Here is a 12,473-nt window from a genome sequence, read left to right on the forward strand (position 1 = left end):
AGTTAGTTTAGCGGCTCCAATAGCATATTTACTGGCCAAATCTTTGCAAAAAAATTCAATCCCATCTTCCTGGAAATCTGGTATAGTAATACCGATATATTAAAGTGAAAATAAACTCCTTTTGACTAATTATTATCGACCGGTAAAAGTTTTACCAACACCAGTTAAAATAATTGAAAAATAAATGGCTAATAAATTAGATTAGATTAAGAGAGGTGGCCTTTCAGCCTATTCCACTGCGACCTTTTCAGATCTATTGTGGTCCTCTAGTCGTAGATAACATTCTCTAGCCTGACCCTTTTTATAAAGTCTAGTAGCTTCGAGACTGTACCTTCCATGTAGCTATTTGCCGGTGGATTTTCTTCTCCTAATGCAAAGAACCGTACATTTGCCAGACTGTCACACTGACATAAAATGTGCTCTGCTGTTTCTTCTTTGAGGTGACAGAATCTGCACAGATCATCATCTGATAATCCCATCAGCTTCAAGTACCTATTTAGCTTACAGTGCCCTGTTAGAAGACCTACTATGACCTTGACTGTTTTCCTGTCTTTGCTTATTAAATCTGCCGTAAATTTTGGCGAATGTTCTGTAATGAACTGTTTCGCCTGTCTTTGTCCTGGTGAATTCCTCCACCATTCCAGAGATTTGTGAGCTACCCACTTCCTTGTAGCCGTTCTTGTTACTGATTTTGCAACTCCGCAGAAGGGTTCCGGTCCAATGAATGGCAATGATGAGCCTTGCTTGGCCATTTCATCTGCTTTTTCATTGCCCTTATGACCCTCGTACCCCGGTACCCAGGCTACCGTAACCTTGCTACGGTCTCCTAGTTTATTTAGGGCACACACGCAATCCCATACTAGCTTAGAATTGACCTCTACAGAATTGAGTGCCTTAAGCGCTGCCTGACTTTTTGTGAAGATGGCAACTGAACAGAACGTTCTTTCCTGCCTTTCTATTTCTTCCACGCAGTGATGGATTGCAGTTATTTCCGCCTGGATAACTGTCACATCCTTAGATAGACTTACCGGGAAATCTATCCCTTGATTTGTTTTTGAGCCATCCGTGTACCAGGTAGCAGCAGCTTGTATGGGTACACGTTTATTCCAGTCTTCCCTGCCTGGTATCTTAATTGTGAACTTATTGTTAAAGCTATATCTTGTAACTGTTGCATCGATAGGTTTCCCCATCACAATATCGGCTTTTAGCTCCTCGATTAGCTTTCTGTTGTTAGTACCATGCATCTGGCTTATATGTCGCTGACTATGGATTAATCTGTGCATCACGGATCTGGCTTCGCCCTGTATAAAGATATGAAGTAGTGGTAGATTTAACAGGACTTTCAGCGATGCAGTAGGAGTTGTTTTTAAGGCCCCCGTAATACACAAGCATGCTAGCCTTGGTGTATTACCTAGCAGCCTTATTGCTCCCATTTGCTGCGTCTTTGTCCATCACCAAGCCATAGGTTATCATGGGTCTAATAACCCTGGTATATAACCATAGAGTCATTTTGGGGTTAAGTCCCCAATTCTTACAGCACATTCTTCTACATCTGCCCAAGGACATAGTAGCTTTCTGTGTGGTTTTTAGAATGTGAGTATTCCATGTAAGCCTATGATCAAAATATACCCCAAGGTATTTTGTTTCTTTGGCAAATGAAATCTCTGTTCTTTCCAGCACCGGTGGTTTTAGGCCTTGTAGTGCTGTTTTTTTTGTGAAGTTGACAATTTGTGTTTTCTGAGCATTGACTATCAGTCTCTCTTGTTAACACCAGTCGTCAACTATATTTAGGGCTGCTTGCATTCTCTCAGATACTACCTGAGCAAACCTACCCCTGACAACGATTGCTATATCGTCAGCATATCCTAGACAATAAAAGCCTTCTGTGGACAAATTTCTGAGGAGATCATCTACCAAGGTTGCCCAAAGTAGAGGAGACAGAACTCCTCCTTGTGGACAGCCTCCACCTACTTTTGCTTTGATGGTTGCTTTACCCAGAGTGGACATTACTGTCCTATTCTTCAGGGGGCTAATAAATTAGTATCCTTTTGGTTAGAGCACGATCTTATTCTAGTCTCTCAACACGCCGAATCGTTCTGTAACTAACCTCCCTCTCGCTTTTAATGCATGGACCTTATCTTTGGACCGATATGAGCCAATTGATACTATTTATATAGATTTTTTCCTTGCATTTGATAAGATACCTTTAATAAAACTAATGATGAAGCTAGAAAATTACGGCGTGCGTGGTGAGTTATTATTATGGTTAGAAAACTTTCCCTCTAAAAGATCTTTTTCGGTAAAAATGGAAAGTGACTGCTGTTTTTGCTGTACGTATTTGATTTAACGTGTGGATGGCAGTCAAAATCGCTTTCATATGCCGACGATTTAAAGTTATATTACTGTCCAGATATCGTTAATACTCTTCAGAGATGCCTTAACCAGCTATCAGAATGAAACATAAAATGGGCTATTCCATTATATAAGTGTTGTGTCGTTCAATTTGGATGTAATAATCCATATATAACATACTTTGGATTGAGTTCCTTTGAAATCGGTACAGCAAGTTAATGATCGTGGTGTTGTGGTTTTCTTAAACAGCAAAAGTAATTAGTGTAATTAACGCTAACTTTGTTTTATACTTTATATCAAAAGTTTTTCATAGAATGTCTACAGACTTGTTTTTGAAACTCTACAAAAGTTATGTCAGACCTCACCTAGAATTTGCAGTAACAGTTTGGTCACCTCATTTGCAAAGGGACATTAATTTATTAGAAGGAGTACAACGAAGAACTACTAAGCTCCCTTTTAATTATGAAAGATTAAAATATGAAATCCGACTAAGAAAGCTCAAGTTGTCTTCATTAACGTATAGACGAGAAAGTGGCGATGTTATTTCTACTTATATAATTCATAGAGATGATTTTAGAGTTTTTAGTTAAAAAAGTTCTTGACAAATGGAACGGTTTAAGTGATGAAATAGTAGAAGCTACTATACTCTGTTTTTTAACCAGGAGGAGTAAACTAAAAAGACAGATTCACACCCAAGAAAGTTACTAGAAAAGTTACCAAATACATCTTCTTTTTTTGTTGATTATCTCGGCCTTGCGGTAATCCAGTAATCAGTATCGGACACCTTCACATGTTGATTCTAATCTAACTTTGATTGTTTATGTATGAATAATAATTTTTCGAATTAACTTCCAATATATATTATTTAGTATTTCTAATTACAATAAAAAAATGTTGGACTGTTATGAAGAAGTTGAAGAATTTTTAGAGTTTATTTATCACATTGTAGAAGAAAATCGTCCGGAACGTATATGAAAGCGATATATTCGTGATAAAATGATATCTAAAATCCAATGGAATTTTACAATATTACTGTTCCAGTCTGCTTATATTCTAATACATGCTAAAGTAATGTGCTAATAAAATTAGCACATTACAGCACAGTAAAATTAACAATAACTATTCTGCAAAACTAACCTGTTGCCTGTTTTATTTTTGCTACCGTGGCTGTTATTTTCATTCCAGAATTATCAATTGTGATTTGTTTATACATGGTTATAATGCATTGTTTCTCATTTGAAGATAAATGACCCAAATCTACACGGCGTTTTTTAAGTGGAGAGGAATAATTACCACTAGTACTTGGCATCGAATCCATATTGTTATCTTAATAACACTAATATATCGCTAAATAGTTCTGAAAAGAACTGTTTTTATATAAATACAAACGAAATATCTAAAAATGTAAGGAATAACGCAGAAAACAAAATCGTCGATATAAATTTTGAATTTTAAAATTTCACAAATGTCATTAGTGTCAAAATGTCATAATTTAGTGGAGTAAATTTGCCTGCGGTTGGACCAATTACAAACAAGCATTACGGCGCGGAAAATTTGAATTACTCCTCCTGGTTAAAAAACAGACCATAGTTTAAATAGTGCGGACATATATTTACATAGCAAATTGCCATTATTTTGTATGCAGAATAACTTCCTGAAGTTAGTTGCACGTATTTACTAAAACTATGTATATTTTACAATTACGTTTTATTCAAAAGGACTAAAAACCCACACTTTGAACCTCTGTAACTCAGAAATAATTCATTTCTGAGTTTTGGCGCAATATAAACTTTTGATCAGCATGACCAAAGTTTCAGTCAAGTGAAACCACTTTCACCTAAGAAAAGTGCTAGGGTGCTTACTGCAGACAAAGAGTAGATTACCAAGAAGTGTAGCAGTGGTTCAGTGTATATTGGACCAACAATACATAGTACAAGTACTGTTTTACAGAACAGATGAACTGTCTCCTTGGTCACTTAAAAAAATCAGCCATGACAAAACTTTATTCGAAGAAACCCGGGTTTTTATTAAAAGATTAGACTAATACCCACGGATGTTTGGCACTATAAGGACTATTTCCAAAAATACAATAAAGTAAAACCTTAATTTTGTAAAATGGTATAAAATTTTTTTTGTTAAAATTTTTAAAAATTATCCAAAATGGATTTAAAAGCCAGTTTTATACAAGTTGACTGTGGGAGATCTTGAATGTGCCTACTCGGGTTGAAAGTCCAAATATATTAACATTAAACTGGGTACCAGGGCACAGGCGCTACCGGGGCACAGAAGGAACATGCACTCTAATTGGCTCAGAACTCTTCTTCGGAAATGCAAAAATATAGTAAAGGCTGTCATTATTACATGGCATGAGTGCAAAATAAGTTCCCCAAAGTGTGAGAAATGCACCAGGACTCAGGCAAGGTAAAGAGTTTATCAAGGATTATGCAGCTAAATTTACAATAGACCAACGCCACAACTAAAAGATTATTAAGGATAATACACTATTATAAGAATAACAATGTAACTGCTAACTGCGCTTTGTAGGACCAGAAGGTATTTGAATCTTATGTGCTTGATATGAGAGGCTTTTGTCGGTTCTGTCTAGAGAGGAATCACGTTGTACGTTTTAGGCCTTGTAAGACTGTAGCTTCTAGAAATTTGGAAAGGAAAAACCAGAAGCAGCAGGCTATATGCAGAGACCACTATATAAGCTGTGGAACCTCATGAAATGCGCCAAGCTAAATAGAGAGCTTTAAGGATAATTGCAAGCATAATAGATCTGCAAAGATGGCATTACGTTAGCACGTTGCCACTCTATTTATATCTATATATCAAGCAGGCTAATAAAATAAATAAACATTTAAGAAATTTCAATCTCAAAGGGGGGTTTTTCGTGCCACAAATACTTTCCAGGCGTACCGAATATCTTAATACAGATTGGGATCAACATAACAGACCCCAGGAACTACATAGCGGTTAAATGTAACTCAAATATATAACTATAATAGTGCATATACTCAAAGAATATCATCACTGATTGAAGGGAACGACACGAGGTCATTGTTACGTCCTTACAGACCTTCATAATGTCTGTCGCAGTTGCAAACAAAACGTCAAAAATAAACAATTTTGAAACACCTGTGGCATAAAAACGTACAGAAATTTTAGAGATTCAAATTAAATCTGATATTATATGTGTTCTATTTGAATTTAGTTCAATGCAAAAACGTGACATTAGGAAATGATATAGGTAACTACGAAAATGTAATTATTATTACAATCTAGTATATATTTACTAATGCGCGAACTTATATCAACAACGCAAGTCTCATATTTAAAGTTAAAAAATAGATATAAATTAGTTAGTTAGTATCGCTTACAAATTTTAATATGGTAGCAATCTGAACTGTGCCAACTTTATAGGTATTAAGTTATACAATAAATTAAAAAGTACAATCCGTCTTTCTTTGGAAAAAAGTGAACTTGGAGAATCGGTTAGGATAACGCAGTGGGAGCCCGACGCTATACACGACCTATAAACTCCGATAACAATGTAGCTTTACAAAAAGAAGATGGTTCAGCATTTTCAATTTAAACACTTATTACAACAATAAAATGTACTTTTTACAGAAGCTACTTAAAACAGTATATATCTATAGTTTAAATATATCATAAAACAAAATAAGTAACATACTTACATATCTCAAATAACCAATTTCCTGAAAAAGACAATAGAAACTATTAGTAATAAATATTAATATATTTGAAGTACATAAACTTTTCAATTATGTAAACAAAACAATACAAGTCTTAAACTGTTACATGAGTCTCCAGTACTTATCTGCAAAGCATTTTTTTCTCATAAATAAGCTATTTTAATGATTCTTGTAAAACCTTTGCCAATATACCTTGAAAATATTATTTACACGTGACAGTAGAGACGCAAATTTCCTATAAATTCATATAAAACTCATAGACGAAAGTTATGTTTATGTACGGTTTAATGTTATTAAAATTATGCCAATAATATCATACTAATAAAGACATTTAACGAAATCAAATATTCACTTAATAATAAAAAAAATCGATAATCAGTCTTATCTTATATTTCAAGATTATTTCCTTCGATTGATATTATATTGATTGATTTGACTTCGTCTTTCTTCGTCTGATTGACTTGATTTCGTCTCAATATTAAAATATTAATGTGTCGGTTACGCTATATTTACTATTAATATTATTATTATTATTAAGACATCCTGCGAATCTATTTGCTCCTCATAATTGATTTCTTACTTCGTTTTCAACGTCTCCATAGCAGGTCATTGTAATTCCTAGGTATTTTATTTCCATTCTTTGGAGAATGAAATCAAAGTATCCTCATACGAGTATCCAAAATATTACAAAAGAGCAGCACATTAGCTCAGTATACTCTATACTGGATTTAAAGAGTATTAACAAAATCGATCATTTTTATGAATTTTCACAAGAATTTAAAATCTATGACTATAACAGGTCCTAGCTTTTGTACCACTTTAAATAAACAAAATGCTGCTTAAACTGATAGTGTACATTAATTTTGGAAATTCTATTCTGAAAAGGGATTTTACTAACATCTCATGTTTTGGAAAATATCGTAGACATATCATGTCAAAGTGAAGTATATAAAATACGTGAATATCATAATTACAAAATAAAAAATGTAGAAATTTATTCTCAAATTAAAACTTTCGTATTTAATAAAGATGGTTAGTTTTAATTAATTTACAAATAATTTAAAATTCACCAATTTATGGAATATCTAAATTTAAACTGCAGTATAAATCTTCTTGAAATGAGTATTCGAAATATAAAAATTATTTTTAATCGCTATTATTACTACTACTACTACTTGTCGGTTTATAACGTTCTCCGCCATTTTCCGACTTCCAATCGCCATTTAGTCCGGTTGTTCCATAGGTCTTCTTCTATGACCCTCTCTCTCAGTTCTTTATTTATTCCTTCGCTCCAACTTTTTCTCGGTCTACCTCGTTTTGTCTTTCCTTCTGGTTCTTCTTCTTCTTCTTCAGTGCCTTATCCGGTCCGGATGTTGGCGATCATCAAGGCTATCATGGTTTTGTTGACTGCTCTGCGAAACAGCTCCGCTGAGGTCATCCCAAACCATTGTCGGAGATTTTTCAACCACGAGATACGACGGCGTCCCGGTCCTCTTCTGCTAAATACTTTACCCTGCATAACAAGTTGAAGAATTCGATATTTTTCTTCGTTCCGCATCACGTGGCCGAGGTACTCAAGCTTGCGTTGTTTAATTAAATTAAGCACTTCTTTTTCTTTTGTCATGCGCTGTAGGACCTCAACGTTGGTGACATGGTCCACATAAGATATTTTTAGTATCCTTCTGTATATCCACATCTCGAAGGCTTCGATTCGTTTTTCAGTGGCTTGCGTCAGTGTCCAGGCTTCAACTCCATACAGTAACACTGGAAGAACGTAGCACCTCACTATTCGCATCTTGGTTCCCAAACTGAGATCACTGCAGCACAGCAAGGATCTCAACTTAATAAATGTAGACCGTGCCATTTCAATTCTGGATCTAATCTCTTGAGCGTAGTCCCATTGTACGTTGAAGGTAGTTCCGAGGTAAGTGAATCTGTCGACTCTCTGGATCTCTTCGCTACCTGCCATTAGTGCCCCGGGATCTAAATTTGTACGGCTGACAACCATGAATTTAGTTTTCTTAATATTAAGGTTCAGTCCGTATGTTACGCTCACAGTTCGCACTCGGTCTAGTAAGGCCTGCAGATCGTTTAGGCTGGTTGCTAGTAACACAGTGTCATCGGCGTAGCGGATATTATTGATGTATTCACCGTTCACTCGGATTCCCATGTCTAGGTTTGTGAGGGCTTCATTAAAAATCCTTCTGGTTGCCATTTTAATATTTCGTTTGGTATTCGTTGTTCATCCATTATTTGTATGTGTCCGAACCAGATATGTTGTTTTGTTCTTAGGTCATCTGTGATTGTTCGTTTGATTCCCATTATTTCTCTGTGTTCGTTGGTAATCTTTTCTCTTCTGGATCTTCCTGCAGCTCTTCTCCAAAAATGCGTTTCCGTCGCTTTCAGCGTTGCCAGTGTTCTTTTTTTCAGTGGCCATACCTCACAGCTGTACAAAGTGATATTTTTATTATAGTCTCATATATCCTCTTTTTATTTTCTTTGCTGATGGATTGGTCCCATAAAATGCTGTTTAACATTGTGATGGCTTTTCTCCCTGACGTATTTCTCTCTCTTATGGCTTTGTCTAATGTTCCATCTTGTGAAATAGTGATATCTAGATATTTCTAGTCACAGCAGTGCCTTATCGTGGTGTTATCGTCTCATATGAGATCTTTTTGTTCTACTCCAATGCACAGGTATTTGGTTTTCTTTTTATTTACTTCTAGACCCCATATATCATACTCTTGAATTGATTTTCATGCCATATAGTTTAAATCGTCATAATCTTGAGCCATTATTACTTGATCGTCTGCAAAGTTGAGCGTATATACCATAGTGTTGGTGAGCGGTATCCCCACTCTCCTGCATTTTTGTTTTCATCTTTTTAAAGCAATTTCGAGGTATATTTTAAATAAAGTGGGGGACAGACAACATCCTTGCTTTAATCCTTTTGATGTTATAAATCCTGTTGTTATTTGTGTAGCTGCTTTTATTTTTGTTATTGGTTGGTTGTATAGCACTTTGACGGCTTTTATTAATTCTATATTAAAATTCGTACTTTCCATTGATTGCCACAGCTTCTTTAGTGGAACGCTGTCGTAGACTTTCCGTAGGTCGACGAACAACATATGAATCTCTTGATTCCGTGCCATTTTTTTTTTCTATTATCTGGGTTAAGGAGAAAATGTGCTCAATAGTGGATCGACCCGTACGAAATCCTGCTTGTTCTTCTACTTCATAATCTAAGTATTCTCTCTCGATTGAGTTCTTTAAAACCTTTCCATATATTCGACTCATAGATCCGATTATAGCTGGTCCGGCTGCTTTGTTCCTCTTCAGTTTTAATTTTCTTTGTTGTTAATCTTATTGGCGAGCCGATTATTAAAACTCTATCTTGGTTTTGATTTCTATTTTTTTTTGATGGCTGATTTTGATCACTGTTATCAACCTACATAAAAAGCAGTGTTTATAATTTAAAAATAAAACATTAAATTCCATAATTTACATTCACACTAGTCTTGAGTTCGTAGTAAAATGGATGGTACACTCGATCAAGGTATTGCAGCAGGAAAAGCAAGTTTTCATTTTTCTTATGTTCTATGGGTTTAGGTCCACTATAAACAGTTTCTAATGTAGGATCCATCTGCTGTACTCTGCGTTTGCACCAACGCTTCTGACAGATATTCTCAAGTTAAACTTGATTTCATGTAATCGAATGAACTATTTTACAAGTAAAGTCGCCCCAGGAACGCAACTCAACAATATTGGCAATATCATTTTAAAGTCGTCTACTTTAAAATGTTTAATGCATGTTTGAATTGTCAATATAAATAAGTCAGATAAAATTAAATTATCAGAAGAATTTTTCACCAAGTAAAAAGAAAACAAATTTTGTTTAATTTACTAATGTTTGTATTTTGAGAACGATTTCCGAAGTGTAAATTGAAACGTCAATAAACTTACTTTAACCTTTAATTGTGGCTTATTCCCATTTAAATAGTAATGACTTTAAATTGCCACAATAAAAAAGATTCAGATCATACATTAGTTTAATATTTAGGTTGGGAGCTAGGTAGAGTCGACTTGTGTGTATTCGAGAGTAGCGGCTCTCATATTTTGGGAAAGATTCTATATGTTTTGTAACTTCAGCTTTTTCATCTGGTCCAGCGTTATGGTCGAGGTTCTGGAACACCCGTTAGCGTTTTACAGAACCATTAGTTTTCTTTTTGATTAAAATCTCAATTTTTTCTCTTGTAATAATATGTAGATTCCTTTGTAAATTTTTAATGTTATGTCGTTATATCTAATATAATATGAAACCACAATTTGTCTGTTTTTATTATTTCTGCATTCTCCTTTATCTTTTCTTTCTGTCTTCTTTGACTTTATCTTTATTTTTTCCAAAATAACTTGGTCTTTGTCTTGCACTTTTTAGGAAACTCATAAAAAATTTCTTTTTTGTTCATCTAGGGAGAGTATCTCGTGACATTTATTGCGACAGCATATAGTAAGCGCTTGAACTACTTTTGCAGGTTTTTGTATACCTTTTCTTGTAATATGTTCTTCTCCTAACATCTTTTCTTTCATTTCTTCTCTGTTATATTTTGGTTTTTTAGGTTAAACATTAGAGTTATTTATTTGGTCTTGGCCTTCATCATTTTATTTGTAAAATTATCATTACTTACTTTGACACACATATTATTACTGGCAGTATCTGTTATTTTATACTGTTTTTTTAAATTTAATTGCTTAATATTTACCTAACCTCTTATTGTCAATTGTGTCAGATAAAGTTTTCATCTACATCTAAATTATCCCTACCCAAATATGACACTAATTCTTCAGAATGATCGGTTGCTCCAGAAGTTGAACTTATTTCTTTAATTTTGATTTTATAAAATCCTCACTTTCAGTGTGTAATACTGTTTTTTTGATATTTATTAAAACCGCCGAATTTTCATGTTGGCTAATAAACAATATCATCTAACATCTTTCCACGAGACATACTTTTTACTAATAGTTTTCTTAAAAGAACCAAGAACCACCTTATTTTAGTAACATGCACAACAATAAAATTAGGTTATGTTATCTGTGCTGTTTACCAAAGCTTGATTTGTCTATAAAAGATCCGTCCACATTTTAAATCTGGTGACAAAACTTAATATGTCGGTTTTTGTCGACTGTCAGAAATTAACTGAAAAAATGTTTATATTGAAAACATTTTAGCGATTTTGAAGGTTTTTTCTCGTTTAATACACATATACATATCAGAAACATGATTAAAATCAACTAGTCTCTTACCATTACCTTCTTTAATTGCAATTGTATAATACATAATAACTTATTATAAGGATGTAATATCTACGCGCCCGTGTTGAAAATAAAAACCGCATCCTGTTTGCTGTTTGTTTTAACGAAGATGTATGTAACTTGTCTCCCAAAGTATACTGGTAATGTATTATTTATAAGAACTAGTATGCATTTAGACATAGCAAGAACTAGCGCAAATATCAGGAAATAAATTTCTAATTAAGTTCTTAGATTTCAGAAAGGCAGTGGTAAATGAGATCAGGTTTAAATAAAACATGTATGAACGGTATTTCTTATTGCTTAGTTGGAAAAACTTTGAGGAAGTTATAAGTGTAGAATATTATAGCGTTTGTTATAAGGAAAACAAAATTTAAATTTATGCAATTACTTTACTGTATTAACCTAGATCTAAGTTAAAAAATAAGTCGTTTTTTTCACTGATTTCTACCATTTTGTAAACTAGTTATTGTAGAGTAGAATCACCAGGCATTCAGCTATTAGGACTGTATCTTCTGTAAATCGTGACCATTTACTCTTATATCTTTCATTGATTCCTCCAATTAGTCCTGGATATCTTTTCTTGGCTACACGTTAAAAAAATAGATGAAGGTGTGGCAGATTCTATCTGAAATGGAAGTGCCGCACTACCCGATACTACTAATACAACATGTGTACAATAACAATTATGCCAGTTAGAGTAAATGCACAAAATGACAATCTACAATTTGAATTCCATGTCAGTTTATTTATCGCCTGTTTGCTTTGTAAGTTGTAGAAAACACATATTTTGCATTTTCCTGAGTTGACTTCAAACTTAAGAAATCTTCGGATTTCTATTGGTTTCTGATATATGTCGCTGTAGCGTCTTCTGGTCATTATTTTTAAAATTATTGCTAATATGACAAATAGATTTTGTTTCATTCAGACGCAGACGAAGAAAGAAGGCAAGGTTCTTAACGTGAAAAATAATCTTCTCTGTCTTATAAGGAAGCAACAATAACATGGCTTCGTTATGAACGCAATAGCGACATCTGATAGAAAAATCGGTAAGATAGTTTCGAAACAAGAACGGCTATGAATAACTGTTCTGATGAG

General features: G+C 34.1%; 1 protein-coding gene across 2 annotated transcripts in view; it reads right to left on the bottom strand.

The window, feature by feature from the left end:
* Positions 1-12,473, bottom strand: part of LOC140447836 (uncharacterized) — a 301,409-nt gene that overhangs the window by 155,435 nt on the left and 133,501 nt on the right. The window contains exons 1-2 of one of the 2 annotated variants that reach the window (XM_072540727.1): positions 6,261-6,277; positions 6,051-6,071 (exon numbers count right to left, since the gene is read on the bottom strand). The gene's annotated coding sequence lies outside the window, so the exon portion shown is untranslated. Of the gene's footprint in view, positions 1-6,050; positions 6,072-6,260; positions 6,278-12,473 lie in introns of those variants that run through there. The other variant, XM_072540725.1, reaches the window with a different exon arrangement.

Source organism: Diabrotica undecimpunctata, chromosome 8, assembly GCF_040954645.1.
Source record: "Diabrotica undecimpunctata isolate CICGRU chromosome 8, icDiaUnde3, whole genome shotgun sequence".
NCBI classification, from domain to species: Eukaryota; Metazoa; Arthropoda; class Insecta; order Coleoptera; family Chrysomelidae; genus Diabrotica; species Diabrotica undecimpunctata.